Consider the following 20,990-nt stretch of genomic DNA (forward strand, 5'->3'; position numbering starts at 1 on the left):
TATAGTCAGTGATGGTTACATTTTAAATTTTATACACAGCTTGTCACACACACACACACACACACACACACACATATATTTGTTTAGGAAGATTGAAACAGAGTATTTTACCTTCTTAAATAGTATTTCAATTATCAGCTTATCTTACCAGCTTAATCTTCTTTTATTAATATCCACACCAATAATTATTATGTCATTGCCACATAGAACATGTTTTACATACTATGGTTTCTTGATATTCCAAATTGGACCATTCAGTGCCAGACCTTTCCAAAATCCACAAATGATCAAACCCATTCCTAAAATACCAAAGTAAAATTCAAAATTCTTGGCCAGTCATTCTACTCTTTTAATGATCAAATTTCTGGTAACCTTAAGTTTTATTATATAGTGAATGTACAATTCACACACACCATAATATATTTGTTCGGAGATACAAGTTCATCCTCATACCTAACTCAAATGTATTAGAATTTTTTTGTAATAACAAAATTGTGTTGTTTTCTTCATATCAATCTCAAGCAATGTTCCTTACTGTTATTTCTAGGTATTTTATTGGTGTTGCTACTGAGATGTGAAATCTTTTTTTCCATTAGATTTCTTGGATAATACAAAAAGATATTTGCATATATTTATCTACTCTCTGGACACTTTAATAACGTTATTATTTTGGAAGGTATAGACTTTTTTCTAGCATCATGGCATTTGCAAAGTCATGTGACTCAACTGACAGAACTACTTAGTACTGTAATTTGAAATGGATACAGGATCCTCTCTCGCTACAGGCTCAGTCAAAGCCCCAAAATTGATTCAGTTTTTGTCAATATGGAAGACATGCATGGTGCTCTGTACATTGACCACAGAGTCTAGCCTTCTTCATAATTTACTCTGGCAAAGAAGGAATGTTAATATAACTGTCAAGCTAGTAAATGTGTCCTGTTGTCTGTCTTAAAGGAATGTAAATGACTTCTGATTCCCATCCTGGATTAGGGTAATAAGACCACATCAGTAACCATTTTCCAGTGTTCAGGGTTGTGTGATATGTTTCAGTAAGATACTACATATGTTAGAGAAGCTATGATAGAGGCTATCACATGATTAAAGTTAGATTAGAACACTGTCATCTGCTATGATATATTTGCTTTTGCAGGGGCCAGAATATTGGGTTAAGTGAGTATACAGGGATTCAATTCAACATTAGCATACATACACATACAATCCTATGAAAAATGGGCAATCTGAATAGAAAATTTTCTGAAGAAGATGTACAGATGGTGAACAGATACATGAAAAGATGCTCAACATTATTAATGCCGTGGGAATGAAACTCAAAATCATAATGAAATATCACTTCATGTTATAATGGCTAATCAAAAAGACAAGAAATAAGAAGTGTTGGTAAGAATGTGGAGAAAAGAGAGCCCTTATGCACTATTGGGAATGTAAATTCATGCAGCCACTATGGAAAACCATATGGAAGTTTCTCATAAAATTAAAAATCACTTCAGTCACTAGTTGTGTCCAACGCTTTGTGACCCCCATGGACTGCAGCACGCCAGGCCTCCCTGTGCATCACCAACTCCTGGAATTTACTCAAACTCATGTCCATTGAGTCTGTGATGCCATCCAACCATCTCATCCTCTGGCGTCCCCTTCTCCTCACACCTTCAATCTTTCCTAGTACCAGGGTCTTTTCAAGTGAGTCGGTTCTTCGCATCAGGTGGCCAAAGTATTGGAGTTTCAGCTTCAGCATCAGTCCTTCCAATGAATATTCAGGACTGATTTCCTTTAGGATGGACTGGTTGGATCTCCTTGCAGTCCACGGGGCCCTCAAGAGTCTTCTCCAACACCACAGTTCAAAAGCATCAATTCTTCGGTGCTCAGCTTTCTTGACTACTGGAAAAACCATAGCCTTGACTAGACAGACCTTTGTTGGCAAAGTAGTGTCTCTGCTTTTTAATATGCTATCTAGGTTGGTCATAACTTTCCTTCCAAGGAGTAAGTGTCTTTTAATTTCATTGCTGCAGTCACCATCTGCAGTGATTTTTAAGCCCCCCCCCCAAATAAAGTCAACCACTGTTTCCATTGTTTCCCCATCTATTTGCCATGACATGGTGGGACTGGATGCCATGATCTTAGTTTTCTGAATGTTGAGCTTTAAGCCAACTTTTTCATTCTCCTCTTTCACTTTCATCAAGAGATTAGAGCTGCTCTATGATCCAGCAATTCCATTTCTGAGTGTATATCAGGAGAAAATGAAAACACTAACTTGAAAAGAAATATGCACTCCTTTGACCAATGCAGTTTTATTTACAAGAGCCAAGATATGGAAACAACCAAGGTGTCCATGGAAGGATGAATGCATAAAGAAATTGTGATTTATTTTCATGCTTCTACCTCTATTTCAAGACTAATTTATAAAGAGCAGGGAGAATGAGGAGCAGTAAGCATTGTTAGTAGGCAGTGATAGTGCTTATATAAAGTATGTGATGCAAGCTCACTGGATGCTAGAAAGAATCAAGAAGACAAGGAAAAAAGAATTAAGTTCCAATAAAGGAAAAGCAAATATGAGATTATTTAAGGAACTTGCTTTCTCTGCTAAATTAATATTTTTCTTCAATGCTGCTACTGCTGCTACTAAGTCACTTCAGTCATGTCCGACTCTGTGCGACCCCATAGACGGCAGCCCACCAAGCTCCCCCATCCCTGGGATTCTCCAGGCAAGAACACTGGAGTGGGTTGCCATTTTCCTCAATGTATCTTATTAAATGAACTATATGCATTATTTTGTTGATTCTAATATATGTAGCACTTGAACTGATATTTGATCAATATTTTTTCCCCACGTATTTCAAAAAATCCAGTTGTATCCTTCATTAGCAATGATTGTACTAACTCCAGTGAAATCAGGTATTGATTGGAACATTTTGCTTTGAAATTATACAATTGGAAGGGGCTGTGCCCTTATGTAGCTTACCTAGGGACCTCATTGATTTTTGTCTGAGACCTGAAATCTATGTGTGCTCTTCTGTTACATTTCTTCTGCCTGTCTTAATTCACAGGAATGTATGCTTTCTTTTTATATGAAAGTTTGTCTCCAACATTCCTGTTACTAAAACAAGGTGAGTTCAATACCATATTTAATAAACTTGGCATGTGTTCTATATTGAAATTGTTGCCAATTTCTCAATTTGATGCTCACCCTAAAATCTTATTAATAGCGTAGACATTATTAGTAGTAGAGTGTGCAAGACATAAAAATCAGCATAAGTTTTTTCAAGAGAAGGCAGAACATAAAGTGGGTCTGAAGAATGAAAAGGAGTTAACTGAAGCAGGAGAAGTGACCTTGTGGCTAGCAGATATATGTAAAGCTACAGATATTATTAGTAGAAGAAACAATATGCTAGTGACATTAGACAGAAGAAGCCACAACTTCTGATGGCTGTTTGATGTACAGCTAAAGAAATGGAAAGGGCAAAGTGAACTCTGTGTCTTTTGAAATTCCTACTGTTGGCTTCCTTTCCTTAGTCTGTCCCTAAAGATTGGACTGGAGTCTCACAGAAATGTTTTTCTGCCCTATTTCTCTTCTTACTCAGCATTCTACTAGCAGGCAATTCTGTGCATCTTTTTGTTCCTCTACACCTATGTTCCCATGCCCCAAATTTGTATTTCTAGCTCAGACATCATATCAAATGCTAATCAGTTTAACCCAACCAATCAGTGGTCTACTGTACTTGGATTTTTTATTGAGACCTCCAGTTTAACAACTTAAGGTGTTTCCTACTTATCCTCCAAATCTAGCATTCCTTCAATATTGCTTTACCAGCATATATCAATAGCATTCTTTTAGGATGAGGAAGGATTATGGTCATTATTGATAAAGAACTTTTCATTTTTTTATGTTTGCATTTTTTACACAAGTTTTGAAGTTATTATAAATCAACCAGAAAAACTATCCCCTACATAGAAAAATAAGGAACATAAATATTAAAATAATGTTGCAGTGATGATTGGAAATAGTTGACAGACAACATATAATTAATTCATATGATTCTATAGATATATGATCACTTATAATGGTTTTCAAGGAAATTGACTTGATTTTTTCAAAATGAAAAATTTTAAATGAAATTTCTGAAATGAAATCACTCATTTAAATTGTTAGTTATTCTTATTAACCATAACTCTAATCTTGGTTCAGATATTTATGGCTGCCAATATTCTGATATTTTACCTGATATCAGACATTTTATTAAAAAAAAGAAAGTATCACAGTATTTAAGAGCTTTTCCTGGTCACTTTCTTTTCAATTGCAGCTTAACACATATTAGGTCATTATCTTTGAGAATTCAGATGTCATAACTGTGATCTCACTACAAAGAGAGAGAAAAGTGTTTGTTATATTGACAGTTAATTAATGGCCTTAGGACTGAAGTGTTTTGGAGATATTTAAAACGAGAAGGGACACAAGCATGAGGAAAATTGGTTTTAAAGGCAATCACAGAAAAGTCTTCACTATAATTCAAATGTTCCAACAGGTAATCTTTTATATGGTTGTGAAGTCAAATGTTGTTTCTGTTCATTGTATCATCACTGCTCATGATGTCATGTTGTCTATTCTAACTTCTACAAACTGCAAACTGGGTAGTCATTATTCATTGTTCTCTAACTGGTTCATAAGACATGATAAATTCAGCAGTGGATTCGATTTCTTTTAAGACACATTCCAAGTTGTTTCATTAAAAATTATGTTAATAATGCAGGGAAAAAGATAATTCATAAAATGAGATTCTGAATCAGTGATTATTTAAATAAGACAGTTTTTAAAAAGTCTATCAAAACTTCATATCTTCTTTAGAAGATTCTCAGCAAGCTCAAAGTTTGAGATACAATTTATGCTATCAAAGCATATAAAATATATTATTTCCCTAATAATAAAATAGGGAAAAAAGATCAGTTGAATCCCATTAATTGAATTCCATATACAATTGAATGTGATTATGTGCCCTATTTTAGTTTTAAATAATACCCCTGTAAGTACTTCTGCCTGAAAGTCAACTTTTTTTTTTGCTTTATTTACTGATTATCATATTTCAAGCTTTAAAATTTTATATTGGAGTATAGCCAATCAACAGTTTTGAGATTGTTTCAGATGGACAGCAGAGGGACTCAACCATAGCTTGCAGGTGTATACTCCCGTCCAGGCTGCCAAATAACATTGAGCAGAGTTCCTGTGCTGTATAGGAGGAAGTTCGCTATCCATTTTAAATATAGTGATGTGTACATGTCTGTCCCAAACTCCCTAACTATTCCTTCCCCTCATTTTCCCCCCTGGCAGCCATAAGTTTGTGCTCTGTGAGTTTGTTTCTGTTTCATAAATAGGTTTATCTGTAACATTTATTTTTAGATTCTGGTTATAAGTGAATATCCCCCTTATTTGATCAAATTTCATTATCAAATTGAATGTTTTATTGACATTTAGAATAAATTTTAATTTTTAACTATTAAAGGTATATATGAAATTATTTTAAATCTATCTTTTGCTTATGGAAATCTAGCCTGCTATGTGGTTGCAGTCCTACAAACCTATGAACCAAATTCATTGTGAACATGAAAGCAGACAAAAACCCAAGTTGGCTACAACACATATTCATAATTTTACTGTGGGTTCTACTGAAACCTGGACATTAATCTATTTTTCCACAGTTTGGTTCTTATCAACTTGGTACATGATTAATGGTTTTATATGAAAGTAACTATAATACAGTGATAATGGAATTGGCCTTTCTGTTTTTAGTCTAATGTTCACCATCTTTCTCACCATGGGCGAAAAACTTTCTTTTATACTATGCTTTCCTGTGCCATCTTTCATACTTGGTGCAACTTATACTTCAATTGCTTTATCTTCTTCCCATCACTTTCACAATTCAGATAATAAAAATTACTGAGAGGTCGTGTTAACACTAGGAAGCTTCACAGGTGGTGCTAGTTGTAAACAACCCACCTGCAAATGCATGAGATATAAACACGGGTTTGATCCCTGGGTCAGGAAGATCCACTGGAGGAGGGCATGGCAACCCACCCCAGGGTTCTTGCCTGGAGAATCCCATGGACAGAGGAGCCTGGCAGACTATAGTCCATAGGGTCACAAAGAGTCAGACACAACTAAAGCAACTTAGTGTACATGTTATCAAAATGCTAGACCTTTCACATATGTCTGTTCTTAAAGGCCTATTCTAAAATTCTGCAATGATTTGGTCATCACTTCTATGGTAGTACCATTGTTTCAGTCTTCAATTTAAACCATGTCCCCTCTGTGAAAGATAATTCTAATTTCTCCTCTTGGAGACTAGCTTTACAGATTCTTCAAGATTGTTCACCCCATCTCTTAACCTGCACATTTAAAATATCAAATGTGTACTGGCCTGAATGAAGCATCTATTTGAGAAATTCCATTTTCATAATGAGTTTTATCCATGCTAGTTTTGTTAGGCAACATCTTAGGACTGCTAGTTTCTCCTCTAGAGGGGTTGGATGGTTCACGTTATCAGGGAGTGATAACTCCCTGTTTATGAGTCTAACTGTAAACATATTTGTTTTGCATTCTCCAGGCTCTGCTTTCAAGCTATCATGACATCATACAAAGTTGATAGAGCAATAAAGCTAGAAATAGTTTGCTAATTATCTATATTGACAATGAAAAAATAATTTAATAATGCAAATGTCATCTTAATTAAAATCCTTTTTAAAATAATACCTCTGAACAATGATATCAATCTTTGTTAATAATTGGATAATATAATGAGAGGTTTCTTACTATAAAGAAATCAAATCATCAGATATATCTTAAATCTGGATATAATTGCTTTAAATTTTAATTATCCCTTGATTACCATTCTATTTAATGTAAATTTTGCCTTTAGTGTGGTCATAATTTCTATTTTATGAACTCCCACAGTTTGTACATAAAACTTTTGTTTGTAAAGATTTTTTACCTACCAGTGTTTTCACGTTGGACCAATACTGAAATAGAGCTAAGAGAAATATTTCAGCTACTTGTAATTGATACTTTTGAATCATGGTGTGGGAGAAGACTCTTGAGAGTTCCTTGCACAACAAGGAGATCAAACCAGTCAATTCTAAAGGAAATCAACCCTGAGTATTCATTGGAAGGACTGATGCTGAAGCTGAAGCTCCAATATTTTGGTCACCTGATGCGAACAGCCAACTCATTGGAAAAGACCATGATACTGGGAAAGATTGAAGGCAGGAGAAGTGGACAACAGAGGATGAGATGGCTGGATGGCATCACCAGTTCCATGGACAATGGTTTGAGCAAGCTCTGGAAGATGGTGAAGGCCAGGGAAGCCTGGTGTGCTGCAGTTCATGAGGTCACAAAGAGTCAGACACAGCTTAGCAACTCAACAACAACAAATGAATATTTAGATGTTTTCTTTCTAAGATATTTAAAAAATAATTGTACTTTATGGCTTTGCTTAAAACATCTAAAGAAATATAAAAATATGTTCTTAGAGTTTTATTTCACAGTTATTCTCATTAAGAAGTTATATATTATTTCCTTTACAAAGAGATGGCCATATATTTTAAGTTGTGACACTCAAAGGATTATATTTTGAAGTTTACAGTGCAGATAAATATCCACATATTATTAAAGTTGGATTTTTTAACTGTATAAACATACATACACATGCACACACACATATAAAGAATATAAAGAATATGTGTGTGAATATATATATATGAACTAATCAGTGGCAACCCATGTCAACAACAGTTTAAATCAATTGCAGCCAGTATATAAAGGAAGACTACTTATTTACTTCCAGAATTACAAATCTGTTCATACTTAAAAAAATAAAGCATATTTTTCACGTTGTTACCCTTTAAACTTTCACTTTAATGAATTCAGTTTTTTACTCATATTTTCTTTCATGAAAGTTTATCATATTTACTCTTCATATAGGAACAAAGATGACTTCTAATGAGACTTATAAGTAATTCTAGAATGATGCAATGGCATTTCACTGCAGGTTGTATTAGGGTTGTAAATCTTTTCTATTCTAGGAAGGATCATACCCAAAAGGAGATTTCTCAGAAATGGCAGCAAAGCCTCCCATGACAGATTGGATATCGCATGTTTGGCAGAATCTCTTTGTCTTGATACCTAGCTTTAGAAAAGCCAAGTGTGTCTAAAATGTTAAAAGAGAAATGTCTAAGAGGTGCTTTAAAGAACCTTTAAGGCTTTTGAAGGTCTAACACTTAAAATGTTTATCACAAAAATTTGTCAGACTCCTTCTTACTTTTTCATTTTTCTTTTCGTTTTTCTCACACAATTTAAGAAAGTATTGATGAACCAGATATAGGTATAGATTACAGATACAGGTAGACATATTTAATATGAAACAGAAGGTGTAGCAAAATTAAAAGGTAAAGCAAGTCCAAACACAGCAAGCCTTAATTTTAAAATGAACGTTTTCCAAACACTATAGTATTCTCAGATTCAAAAAACTATTCCAATCTAAAAGAAACCTTAATCTTAGTAATATATGTTATGGATTTGTCTTATTTCAGATCCAGAGTAAAGGAAGATTCCCTAAAACTTCCATGATAATCTCTTGACTTTTAATAAAATGCCTTCTTCTCCTGGATTTTATGGTAACAGACTCTTTTCCCTTTCTACTTACATATCTGACCGTTTTTCCCAGTAGTCATCACTTTTCCCAGCCCATAGAAAACTGACCGTTTCTTCTGCCATTTCTTTCTGAACCCCCTAATCTCCTTTATCTCTCTGACCTACAAGAATATTCACCTCCATTGTCAGATCTCCAGTTGCCATTTGTAGAATGTGTAGATGAATAACTCGAAAGCCTAACTCCAAAGGAGATTCCAGTTTCTGGTCTCCAGATCCAAATCCTGTTGTTGCATATCTCTACTAAGCAGTCTGACTATTCCCCAGAAAGGATTCATTTTCATTTTCAAATTACTTTATCTTTCAAAATTTCAGTATCTAGAAACCTGGCAATTACCCTCGTGTTGTATCACTCTATTTGTTCAGTTGATTCTCAGGAAATATATCAATAGTAGCATTAATGGAAGTGGTGAATTAGAGATTGCCAGAAAAATTTCTTTGCACGCTTCCCATAATGAGTGAGAGACAGTGATCCTTCCTCTTGCATCTGGGTAGACTTGGTATCTTCTCTGACCAACCTATATGGAAAAAGTGATAATATGCACATTTCCAGGCCCTGAGCTTAATGGCAGTGTCCACTTCATGTCTATTATAGCACTCTGTCTGATGAAATCCAACTTCCAAGGAAGAAGTCTAGCTACCATGTTGTGAGGAAGCTAAGACAGCATGTGTAAGCTAAGATAGCTAAAATAGACTTACATAGAGAAAGAGAAAGAGATGCCTTAAAAAATTCCAGTTAGTTCAGTCATCACAGCCCTTGTGTCAGATATAATCATGAAGAAACATCGCAGCCCTTTTGTCAGATATAATCATAAAGAAACATCCAGATCATTCCAGTCATGATTGTCATCTGTCTGTCACTAACATCTTAAGTGTGAACTGCCCAGCTGACCCCAGTCTAACTAAAGAATCCTGAGAGATCATCATAAATTTTTGTTTTATATCACTATATTTTGAGGAAATGTGTTCTCCAGCAAAAGGAACCTGAAACATGATTTTTAACACAGTTTGTGCCAGATATAATGTGCTTTTTCCTCCACACTCTTCAGGCATCCATTCTAGATTGACCCTCCGTAGGTGTTTAGTTCTTCAGCCTGGCTTGCCATTGTCAGTACCTCAGAATAGACTATTGTTATTCTAATTATATACAGTAAGTTCTGGATTGTTCTTGTTAAAAACCATTCTCTATCTTAGACCTGGAGTGACCTCTCAAAGACATGTACAAATGATGTGTGTAACATGTCAATGTCTCATTATCCTCAGGGTAAAGTTGAAAAAGTTTTAAGGGACATAGAAAAGACACTTTGTATCCAGCCTCTGTCTGCATTTTAACTTCATTTTCACTATTCTTGTTTGTTTCAGCTTCTGTTTTCCCAGAATTTTAATTTTGTTTCTTAGTTTTCTTCTCTCACATATGGTTTATTTTTTTGAAAACCAGTTTTCTCTTTTGCTTGAGATTTGTGTTACTAAAAGTTACTTCCTCTAATAGGACCTTAAAGTCTCCATGAGGCTGAGGTGCTGGTATAGGTCTCAGAACATTTTGTGAATAGGGCTGTCAGAGCCTTCACCATCCTATGTCAGAAGTGTGTTAATCTGTTTATCTTTCCTACTATGCTGTGAGCTTCCTGAGTTCCCTTAGGGTAAGTTCTGAGTACTTCTTAGTATGATGTGCTCAGCATCCAGCAAGTTCTTATCATACATTTTATATGCTGCAAAAACAGGGGGGGAAGAAATAAGTAAATAAATGGTGAGCCTGAAAAACATCACAATGTACATAGACACTAAAGTGTAATTTTATAAATACACCTAAAAAAGTTGTATTTAAAAATCATTTATATTAATTTTTATAAAGTGCATTTTAATTTATATTTTGTTCAGTATTAATGCTTAACATGTACTGTGTGCTTACTGCTGCTTAACCTGGCCCCTGTGCTAACTAATTGAATCCTCACAATTCTATGTTATACGATTTTTTTGCCTCCATATTGTAGTTGAGAAAACTGAAGTTCAGATAATTTAAACAGGTACCTGAGGTTCAATAGCTTCTCATTGACAGCCTCCTTTGTTTTAAATACAAAAATTTATAGATTTATTTTATATAGGTGAGAGATATCCATAGTCAAGAATTTTATTCTTTTTGACTTGTGGGAATATAGTTCTCTCAATTCATGCTCTTTATTATACAGAAGTATGATTTTAAGAATATGAGAACATAAAATGTTTTATCCCTTATAATGAAGTGATATTGTAACTCTGAATAACAAATATTCAGAGTTCTCTGCACATACTATCAATGATTTTTATTTTATTAGTATTAAGTGTTAGGGTTAAGATACATATTAATATCTGGCATGCTCTATCTAAGTAGTAGTGAATAATTTTCTTGGATTCCTAAGAGATACTATTTTGAGGTAATTGGGAAAATTTGTGTGCAATCTGCTGGATCAGGTTTGAAGTCAACAACTCTGTTCCTGGCTGCATTCAACTGGTGTTGCTAGTCTTTCTCAGCTTGTTTCAGACAGTTTTCTGAAGTATGGTTCTAAATAAATAGAAAACGTTCAGGGATCACCTATTCCAGGTTTTTATCAAATCATGTGTAGACCAGCTCTGTGCAAGGTGGCAGTAGGCAGTCATTTGAGTCTATTGAGAGCCATACTGTTTCCTGGTCCTTGTTTTTTCATTGTACCTGAGACACTTTGATGGGTTCTACAAGAGGTATCTGAGGCTATACCTGAGATCAACTAATTGAGATTTATAGTATCATTTCTCCACTGGAGGAAAAGAAAAAGAAATTATGCTGAGTGGCTACCAAGTATTACACTTAAACAACAATCCTGAAAAATGAAGTTGCATTCAATTGACAGTACCACATAAACACACAAGTGGAACAAACTCCTATTACAATAAACATGATTACTTAGATGTTACTATATACACTGTATTTTACTGATTATGTTTTCAAAGTCAATCAATGTCATCTGGTACAGAAAACTATTGAATCTCTGAGTATATTGCAGAATTAATAATTTCCTGTCAAAGAGTTGAAGTTCCTTTTGTATAATTTTGGAGGAAAAATGCATTAATCTGACATACAAATTTGACTTGTTAAAACAACATCTAAACCACTTGTGCTTAGACATTAGCAGTTTTTTTCCTTCCATAGGTGAGATTATATATATGAAAGGTTAGTTGTCATTGGAATAGATTCCTAGGTTCTTAAATGAGTCATAGAGAAATCAAATATTTGGATTCATCAAAAGCTGAAGTTTTGCTAGACAAATGCAACCAAAAATTTAGAGAAATGAGGGAGTTTAGGACACTGGTAAGAATATGTTACTGAAATGATAGACCATAGGATATCAAATTAAATAGAAGGGAAGTGAAGAAAATAGAGGAGGGTGGATTTAGAAAAAGTAAAAAAGTCAGTACTTTTGTGATTGTGACCTAAATTTTAGCTATGGGCATGGGTTACTCAAGTGGAGAAAAGGAGGTCACTTGAAATGAGATTGTGAAGAGGCAGGGAAGGCTTTAGGATTTGTAATACAGTTAATTATTGGAGTCCCCTAAAATAATGGTAGGGCTTGAGGTGAGGACGGAAACTGAGCCTGTGTTCAATGGATGTGAACGGGAGTGCATGAAAAGGAATAAGGGGAAAGTGGCAACATACACTGGAATTCACCATCTAAGGAGATTGCAGGGAAGTAGTTTCCTCATTCGACACAGAGGATCTGCTGGTTTGGAAGAGCAGTTCCAGAGAGCACAATGAATAATTTGTAGATGTGGAAGGATAGTAAAAGTGTTGTGAACCAACCAGATAAATTAGATAGTAAGAAAGATTACTTTTGTGGTCAGTGGGTGTGGAGGAAGTAGAGGGTTGCTAACTGAGATGAGGAATTTAGTACTTTATTCTCTGCCTATACTTTGATTTATGAATATTCTAAATAAAAGCCTCAAGATAAAATTAAACTTTTAATTAACAAACACTTTTGATTGTTCAAAAAATCCAAGATAAAGTCTAAAACTTTTGTATGTATGAATTTCTTTTGGTTTCAATGATGCTCCGAACAGAATTTTAGGTAATCTTGTTTAATAGGAATTTTAGCTGAATTTTTGCTCTAAGAATCATTGGCCACTGCTTCATTTCTTTAAGGTATTTCCTTTGAAAAGAGAGAGAGAGAGAGAAAAGACAATGTTGGCAAAAGCAAGGGATTTTCTTTGTCTTGAATATGTAAACAGATGTCAGGCTGTAAATAAACATGGATGTTAATAACATGATAACAGAGAAGAGATTTCTTAAGAAAAGTTTTCAATATTTTCAACTTCAGAGATAAACTCATTTACTCTTACATGGCATCTATACTTAAACACTCAGCCTCTTTTTCTGTCACATTCATCTTTTTCCCCTTGTCAGTTTTGCTTTGATTTTGCAGCTGCAAATCATGCCTGTTCTTTCCAACCACTATTATCTTTTTGATATCTATGGTCCCTTAAGAGGCAATTTACAAAAGTACTGAGGCTTTCAGTCATCCAGTTTTCATCTTGATCTCTTACAACCCACTTTCAGCCCTGTATCCTCACTTAAGATTTCTTTAGCTACTGCCTTTATGAAATAAACTGGTCTGTGTTTCCTATACATTCCTAAACTCTTAATCTCCTTATATATCCCTACTCATGATCTAATTGTCACTACTTTGTTATCCTTATCATATCTTTATATTCTTCTTACTACTCCACTTCAAAAATGTCTCAGTCAGATATCTGTTCAGAATAAAATAATTCTCTTTCCTGTTATAATACCAGCAACTTTACCAGTGATTTCTCAGTTTTATTCACTGTACAGAATATATTTACCATTTATTACCCTCTCATGTTCTTTTCTATTCTCTTTCCACTGGTCTTCATCTTTTCTCATGTCTTCAATTACTATCTGATCAATTCCAATTCCATGGGTCTTTCTACCCATGACATGTTCTGCTTTATTCAATTCACTATCTATACCTTTACTTGTGACATCTTCCTGTATGTTCCATTGCCATCTAAAACTTAATGTGACAAGATCAAACTCTTGAAATTTCCTGCTAAGCACCCTTCCACTCTTCCCAGCTCTATTACTCTTTCAATTTTATCAGTGTGAAACTTGGGCATTAACCTTAATACTTTTTTAATCTCTCCCTCAAGGCCTTATTAACTGTTTTGCCCTGTATAATCTCTATAAAGATACTTCTTTCTTTATCCCTTGATTAAAATTCTACAAATGTCCTCATTTTTATGCTTGAGTATTGTGTATTCATTTCCCCTGATGTTCTGATTTTTCATCTATTATAGTATTTTCTCATAGCACACTTGCATATTTTATTATTTAATTTAATGTTGCTTTTCCATAAAAAACACATCCCTGTTATATTTTTTAAAATAGTCTCCTGAAGGAAAAAAATCAGGAGAAAAGATATACCTTCACATCTTTACTTCTGCACCTCTTCATGTATATTCCTATGTATTATCTAATAATATTAATATTTTCTAATAAAATATTCTTAAGTATCTCATGGCCCTTTTATATATATATATATATGTAATACATATGTATCGAGTATTTTTTTTCTCTTAGTGATAGTGATATCTCATTTAAGTAAGAATAATCCATGGGATTTGTTTATCCTTATTAAGCATGAATTCTATAAGTAAAGTTATTCTTCAAATGTTTCTAAGGTGTGAGAATATATAATAATGTGTCCAACTCCTATAAATGACTCAAAATATTGAAGTTGACTTACTTGAGGTTTTTTGGAATATGTGTTTCTTTGGATAAAATATACTAATCCTTTTGTAATTTTTCTTTATTAATCCTCTAATTCTTTCTATGTTTTTTACAAATTATCTTGAGGCTCATTCCCATATGTTATTGCTTTCCTGCTAGAAGTATTTCATATAATCACAGCCTTAAAATTAATCAAATAATATGGTTTAAATAATGACTCTCAAAGAAAATCTCTCAGTAGTGTTATACTGCTTTTTAAACTGTAGGTAGTAAGTTGAATTCCTCTGTAGAAAAAGTTTGAGTTTTATTTTTCTGGATTGTCTTGAAGTATCTAAGCAATATTTATACTAATATATCATACATAGTACTTATGACTGAAATAGAAAATGTAAAGTTTATGTAAAAGGTACTCCTAGGTCTTATATTAATAAAGTTTAATTCCAATTACCATAAGAACCCTCACAGACTTCAAAATTAGATATGGTTTCAGAACACTGTATATGTAATAAGAATATATATCAGTATAGTTTATCTTAATATTTGTTTTGTGTAGGGATATGTAATGGCAACCCACTCCAGTATTCTTCCCTGGAGAATCCCCATGGACAGAGGAGCCTGGCAGGCTACAGTCCATGGGGTCGCAAGAGTCAGACACAACTTAGCGACTAAACCACCACCGTGGATATATGTGTGTGCATGCATAATTATTTATACATAGTTGCCAATTCTGTAGTATTTTTATATTACTGTAGAAGGGATATGAAGCCTTTGTCTATGTAGTAATCACCAACTCGATGGACATGGGTTTGGGTAAACTCCGGGAGTTGGTGATGGACAGGGAGGCCTGGCGTGCTGCGATTCATGGGGTGGCAAAGAGTTGGACATGACTGAGCGACTGAACTGAACTGAATCTGAAAAAAGCAGATTTGCTAAATTATTTCTGTGTCCAGAGTGCTGCCATACTTAAAAAGCAAAAGTGAAAGTGAAGTCGTATCTGACTCTTTGCTATCTCATGGACTGTAGCCTACCATGTTCCTCCGTCCATGGGATTTTCCAGGCAAGAGTACTAGAGTGGGCTGCCATGTTCTTCTCCAGAAGATCTTCCCCACCCAGGGATCGAACCCGGGTCTCCTGGATTGTAGGCAGACGATTTACTGTCTGAGCCACCAGGGAAGTAGCTGCAATAGTTAAATAATTGCAAATACCCTATAACCTTTTAGGCCTGGATTTGTTATATGCCCATTGGAATTAATTAACCTGATCTAAAATATCAAGATTAATGCCTACTTTGTATGTTATAATTGAGAAACCAGTGCTTGACATTCTAATCAAGTAAATGAATTTTCTTTCTTCTTTGGCTTCTCTTGTGGCTCACCTGGTAAAGAATCCATCTGCAATGTTGGAGACCTGGGTTCAATCCCTGGGTTGGGAAGATCCCCTGGAGAAGGGAAAGGCTGCCCACTCCAGTATTCTGGCCTGGAGAATTCCATTGACTGTATAGTTCATGGGGTCACAAAGAGTCAGACACAACTGAGTGACTTTCACTTTCACTTATCTAATTTGCACCAGAGGACTGCAATATTTAGTAACACATTTATTCTTCCAGAGTTTCCACTCATGAAAAGTTGAGCTATTAATGAAATATAGTGCTGGAGAAGGAAAACAAAAAAGCCAAATTTCAGAAATTTCACTAGGTAGACAAGTATCTGTTATATAGTAACATTTATAGATATTTCTTTCATGAATTAAAGGAATGAGACCCTCTGCCTATTTCTGGAAATCTAGATATATATACTCTAACTCCTTGCATAAAAGCTTTCAAATGAGCTCTGGATAAGTATTATAACAGCTGTATTTTAAGTTGACAGAAAAATGAACTCAGTCATTTCACAGTGTTAATTTACTTGCATAATGTAAACATGAATTTTGGTAAACTATTTTCATTTTATTATACAAACTGCCAAGTCAATAGAGATTGTGAATCTTAGTTATAGGAGCTATTTTCTTTAAAAGATTTTGTATTATAATTCCACACTCAATGATTATATTCTTTATTCTCTTTTTTTGCTAAAACAAACTGAACATGTTTTTCAACCTGGTTTGCAAGATGAAATCTAATCATAGAAAAAACTAGACAGGACCTGGCCATCACATTCTGTCTTGTTTAATGATAGCCTTGCAAACTTAACCTTCTTCATGCTTTTGTACACTAGTTGAGGAATTTGAATTGTATATATTTTTTAAAGCTTTGTAAAACATTATTTAAAAACTAGAGAGGTTGATTCAAGAGGTATTAAGAGATGAAATAAAGTACTGCACTCTGGAAATACTATTTGCTTAGACTTTCTAAAGGATATCCATCATACCCCTATTTGGTTTATAATCATATATTAATGTAAAGTTCAATTCACAATTACTGTGTACCTTTTAAGGGTAAAATGAATTTTGCTGTTCCATGTTTTATTCCTATCCACTCTTTTAACTCATCCTATATATCATATCATAAGGGATATCATTTCTAATCATAAAACTAGGTCCAGACCCTCATCCCCTTTTAAGCTGCACAGCAGTACCTACTTCCCCAGTTCTAATTGACGAACCTTGAAATTCTTCTCAAACATGAGACTCATATTGCTCTTATTCCCTTGTTGTCTGTGATCAGAGATTAAGTTAAGATTTGTAGGAACAGTCTTGAATACATGGAACAATGCTGTAATCTATCAGATTGGCAATATCCATCAAAATAAACATTTTAATCATTTTGACTCAGAAAATCATGAATTACTCATAAAATCATGATAAATACAAGTACAAAAATGTTTATTTATTACTGCTCCAGAAAAAGTCTAAATATACACCTCTATGTTATGTATGATGTTTATGTAAGTATGTTAAATGAAATTGTTTTCTTCATTCCTTTTTATGATAGTTTATTATTAGCATTTTAAAATATAGAGAATTTTTTTCAGTTACGTTTTTTTCAGATTTGTTTCAATTGTATGTTATTGCGAGATATTGAATATAGTTCCCTGTGTTACATACATATTGAATTTTTGTTGCTTATCTATTTTATGTATAGTAGTTTGTATCTGTTAATCCCCTACTTCTAATTTATCCTTCCCCTACTTATCTTTCCCCTTTGGTAACTGTAAGATTGTGTTTCATTCCCATGAGTCAATTTCTGTTTTGTATATTGAGTTGTATTATTTTCTAGATTACGTGATATATCCATCTTTCTCTGTCTGACTTATTTCCCTTAGCATGGATGTTCTCTCAATCCATTCATGTTGCTTCAAATGACAATATTTCACTTAAACTCAGTATATTTCTTTATATTTTCTATCCTGCAACTTTACCAAACTCACTTGTTAGTTATTATGTTTTTTGGGTAGCATATTTAGGGTTTTCTATATATAGTACAGTATCATCTGCAAACAATGCGAGTTTTACTTCTTCTTTTACAATTTGGATGAATGATATTTCTTTTGTTATCTGATTGTTGTATCTTGGGCTTTCAATATAAAGTTGAATAAAAGTAGTAAGACTAGGCATTTTTGTCTCTTTCTTGATCTTAGAAGGACATATAGTCAACATTGAGTATAATATTAACTATGAGTTTGTCACATATGATCCTTATTATTTTGGTATGTTTCCTCTGTACCCACTTTGTTGAGAGTTTTTATCATGAATGAATGTTGAACTTTGTCAGAGGCTTTTTCTGTATCTATTCAGATGATTATGTGATTCTTATCCTTGTTTTGTTAGTGTGGTATACTGTGTTGATTGATTTCTGGATTTTAACCATCCTTGCATCACTGGAATAAATCCAACTTGATCATGGTGCATGATATTTTGAATGTAGGGGGCTTCCTAGGTGGCACTAGTGGTAACCACCTGCAAATGCAGGAGACATAAGAGTCACGGGTTTGATCCCTGGGTCAAGAATATCCCCTGGAGGAGGGTGTGGCAACCCACTCCAGTTTTCTTGCCTGGAGAATCCCATGGACAAAGGAGCCTGATGGGCTACAGTCCATGGAGTTGCAGAGTCGAACACAAACTGAAGTGACTTACCACACACACAGCATATTGTTGAAATAAGTTTGCTAATATATTGTTGAGGACTTTTATATCTATATTCTTGAGGGATATTGGTCTATAATTTTTGTAGTATCTTTGTTTTTAATATCAGTGTAATTATGGTTTCAAGAAATGTATTTGGAAGTATGTATTTCTGGTCAGTTTTTTTTTTTTTGATAATTTGCAGAGGATAGGTATTGACTCTTTAAATGTTTGGTATAACTCACCTATGAAGCTATCTGGATATGGACTTTTGTTTGTGGTGAGTTCTTTGATTGAAGATTCAGTTTCATTATTATTAAATAAATGATCTGTTAAGATATTTTCTTTATTCCTAATTCAGTCTTCGACGATTATATGTTTCTAAGAATTTCTTCATGTCTTCTTGATTCTCCAATTTGTTGATGTGTAATTGTTCATAATTTATTTTGATTTTTTGTATTTCTGTAGTATTGGTTGAAGCTTCTCTTTTATCCCTCTTTTTATTTACTTGGTTAATGTGACTAAAGGTTTATCATTTTTATCTTTTCAAAGATAAAGTTCTTAGTTTAACTAATCTTTTCTATTTTTTTCAGTCTATATTTCATTTTCCCATTCCCATTTATTATTTTCTTTATTCTAGTAACTTCAGGCTTTATTTTTTCTTGTTTTTCTAGTTCCATTTGATGTAAAGTTAGATTGTTTGAAGCCTTACTGGTTTTTGAAGTAGGCCTTTACAGCAGGGTATATTTTGGACTCAGTAAACAAAAAGAGGAATATATACATAGATCCTTTTCCTACTCAAATTTAGGTTTTGAATATCTACTGAAGAAATATAAATTTACTTGCATTTCATAGTTTTAAAGAAAAACTAAGTGATTAAATTGTACATCAAAATCTTATACTTTTAGTCCAGACTTCAGCCTTCACACATGAAGAAAATTACTCAACTACCTTGAAACAAATGCTCTATACTTAAAGTGAGTTGCACATGCAAAGTATGGTTATCATTAAATTCCTGGTATTCTGTGGATCAACAATCACATTCCTTGATGTTATCTTTTGTAAAAGTTCCCCAAGAAGGATTCACTGCCTTCTTGAAGTTAATATAACCCATAGATGTTGCTGTTCAGTCACTCAGTCATGTCCAACTCTTTTGTGACCCCATGGAATGTACCCCACCAGGCTCCTCTGTCCATGGGATTTTCCAGGTGAGAATACTGGAGTGGATTGCCATTTCCTGTTCCAGGGTATCTTCCTGACCCAGGGATGGAACCCATGTCTCTAGCTTTGCAGGTGAATTCTTTACTGCTGAACTACCAGGGAAGCCAGATACTACAATGTGCAAGCAGAAACATTCACTAACAGCAAGACAAGAAAGAGAATAATAAATAAAATGTATTTTGAAAGACAAATAATCAAAATAGAGCAATGCTTACCTAGTTTGGTTTTGTTACTTACCAGATATATACACACAGGTAGAAGTGAGAAAAATTTTACTCAGAAAGAAGGACAGAGTTTGCATAGTTTATACCAGTGGGGCTGGATTTTAGACATACCTGTTTTCACTCTAACCACTAATCTTAGTGTAGAGTCCCGTTTTGCATACTAAGTGTAAATTGATAGTAGCAAATAAAAAAACCAAAGAACTGAGAACTTCTGGATTCTACCTCAAGATGTAGAGCTAAGTAGTAGGATACATTCTCTCTCTCTCTCTTTTTGATGACACATTCTCTCTTGCAATAGAAAAAGAGGTGAACAAACTTCAAAATCATAACTGGTATCAGAGCAAATTTGTTGTTCAGTCTCTGGGTTGTGTCCGACTTCTTGTGACCCCCATGGACTGCAGCATGCCAGGCTTCTCTGTCATTCACCATCTACCAGAGCTTGCTCAGACTCATGTCCATTGAGTCGGTTATGCCATCTAAGCATATCATCCTCAGTTGTCCCTTTCTCCTCCTGCCTTCAACATTTCCCAGCATCAAGGTCTTTTCTAATGAGTCGACCCTCCACATCAGGTGGCTAAAGGATTGGAGCTTCAGCTTCAGCATCAGTCCTTCCAAAGAATATTCAGGACTGATTTCCTTTTGAATTAACTGGTTTAATTTCCTTGCAGTCCAAGGTACTCTCAAAAGTTTTCTCTAACACCACAGATCAAAAGCATCAATTCCTCGACACTCAACGTCCGTTATGGTCCAACTCTGACATCCATACATGACTACTGAAAAAAACGTAGCTTTGACTTTATGGACCTTTGTTGGCAAGGTAATGTCTCTGCTTTTTAATATTTGTCATAGCAAATAACTGGCCCCAAATCTAATAAAATGCAATGCTTGAAAGGAAGAAAGCAGGTACAAATTCATCCTTACTGGGCGGATACAAATTCACACTTGCTGGGATAGAAGTTCCTGAAGACATTAGCGTTTAGCTAGAATTGCTGACAAAATATTAAGCATCAAATACAGG

General features: G+C 34.3%; 1 long non-coding RNA gene across 1 annotated transcript in view; it reads left to right on the forward strand.

Annotated features, from left to right (window-relative positions):
- The window catches only part of LOC145520381 (uncharacterized), a 169,245-nt gene that overhangs the window by 12,173 nt on the left and 136,082 nt on the right, over positions 1-20,990 (forward strand). The window lies entirely within an intron of this gene.

This window comes from Giraffa tippelskirchi, chromosome 9 (genome assembly GCF_054371585.1).
Source record: "Giraffa tippelskirchi isolate mGirTip1 chromosome 9, T2T-mGirTip1v1.2.pri, whole genome shotgun sequence".
In the NCBI taxonomy this organism is placed as follows: domain Eukaryota; kingdom Metazoa; phylum Chordata; class Mammalia; order Artiodactyla; family Giraffidae; genus Giraffa; species Giraffa tippelskirchi.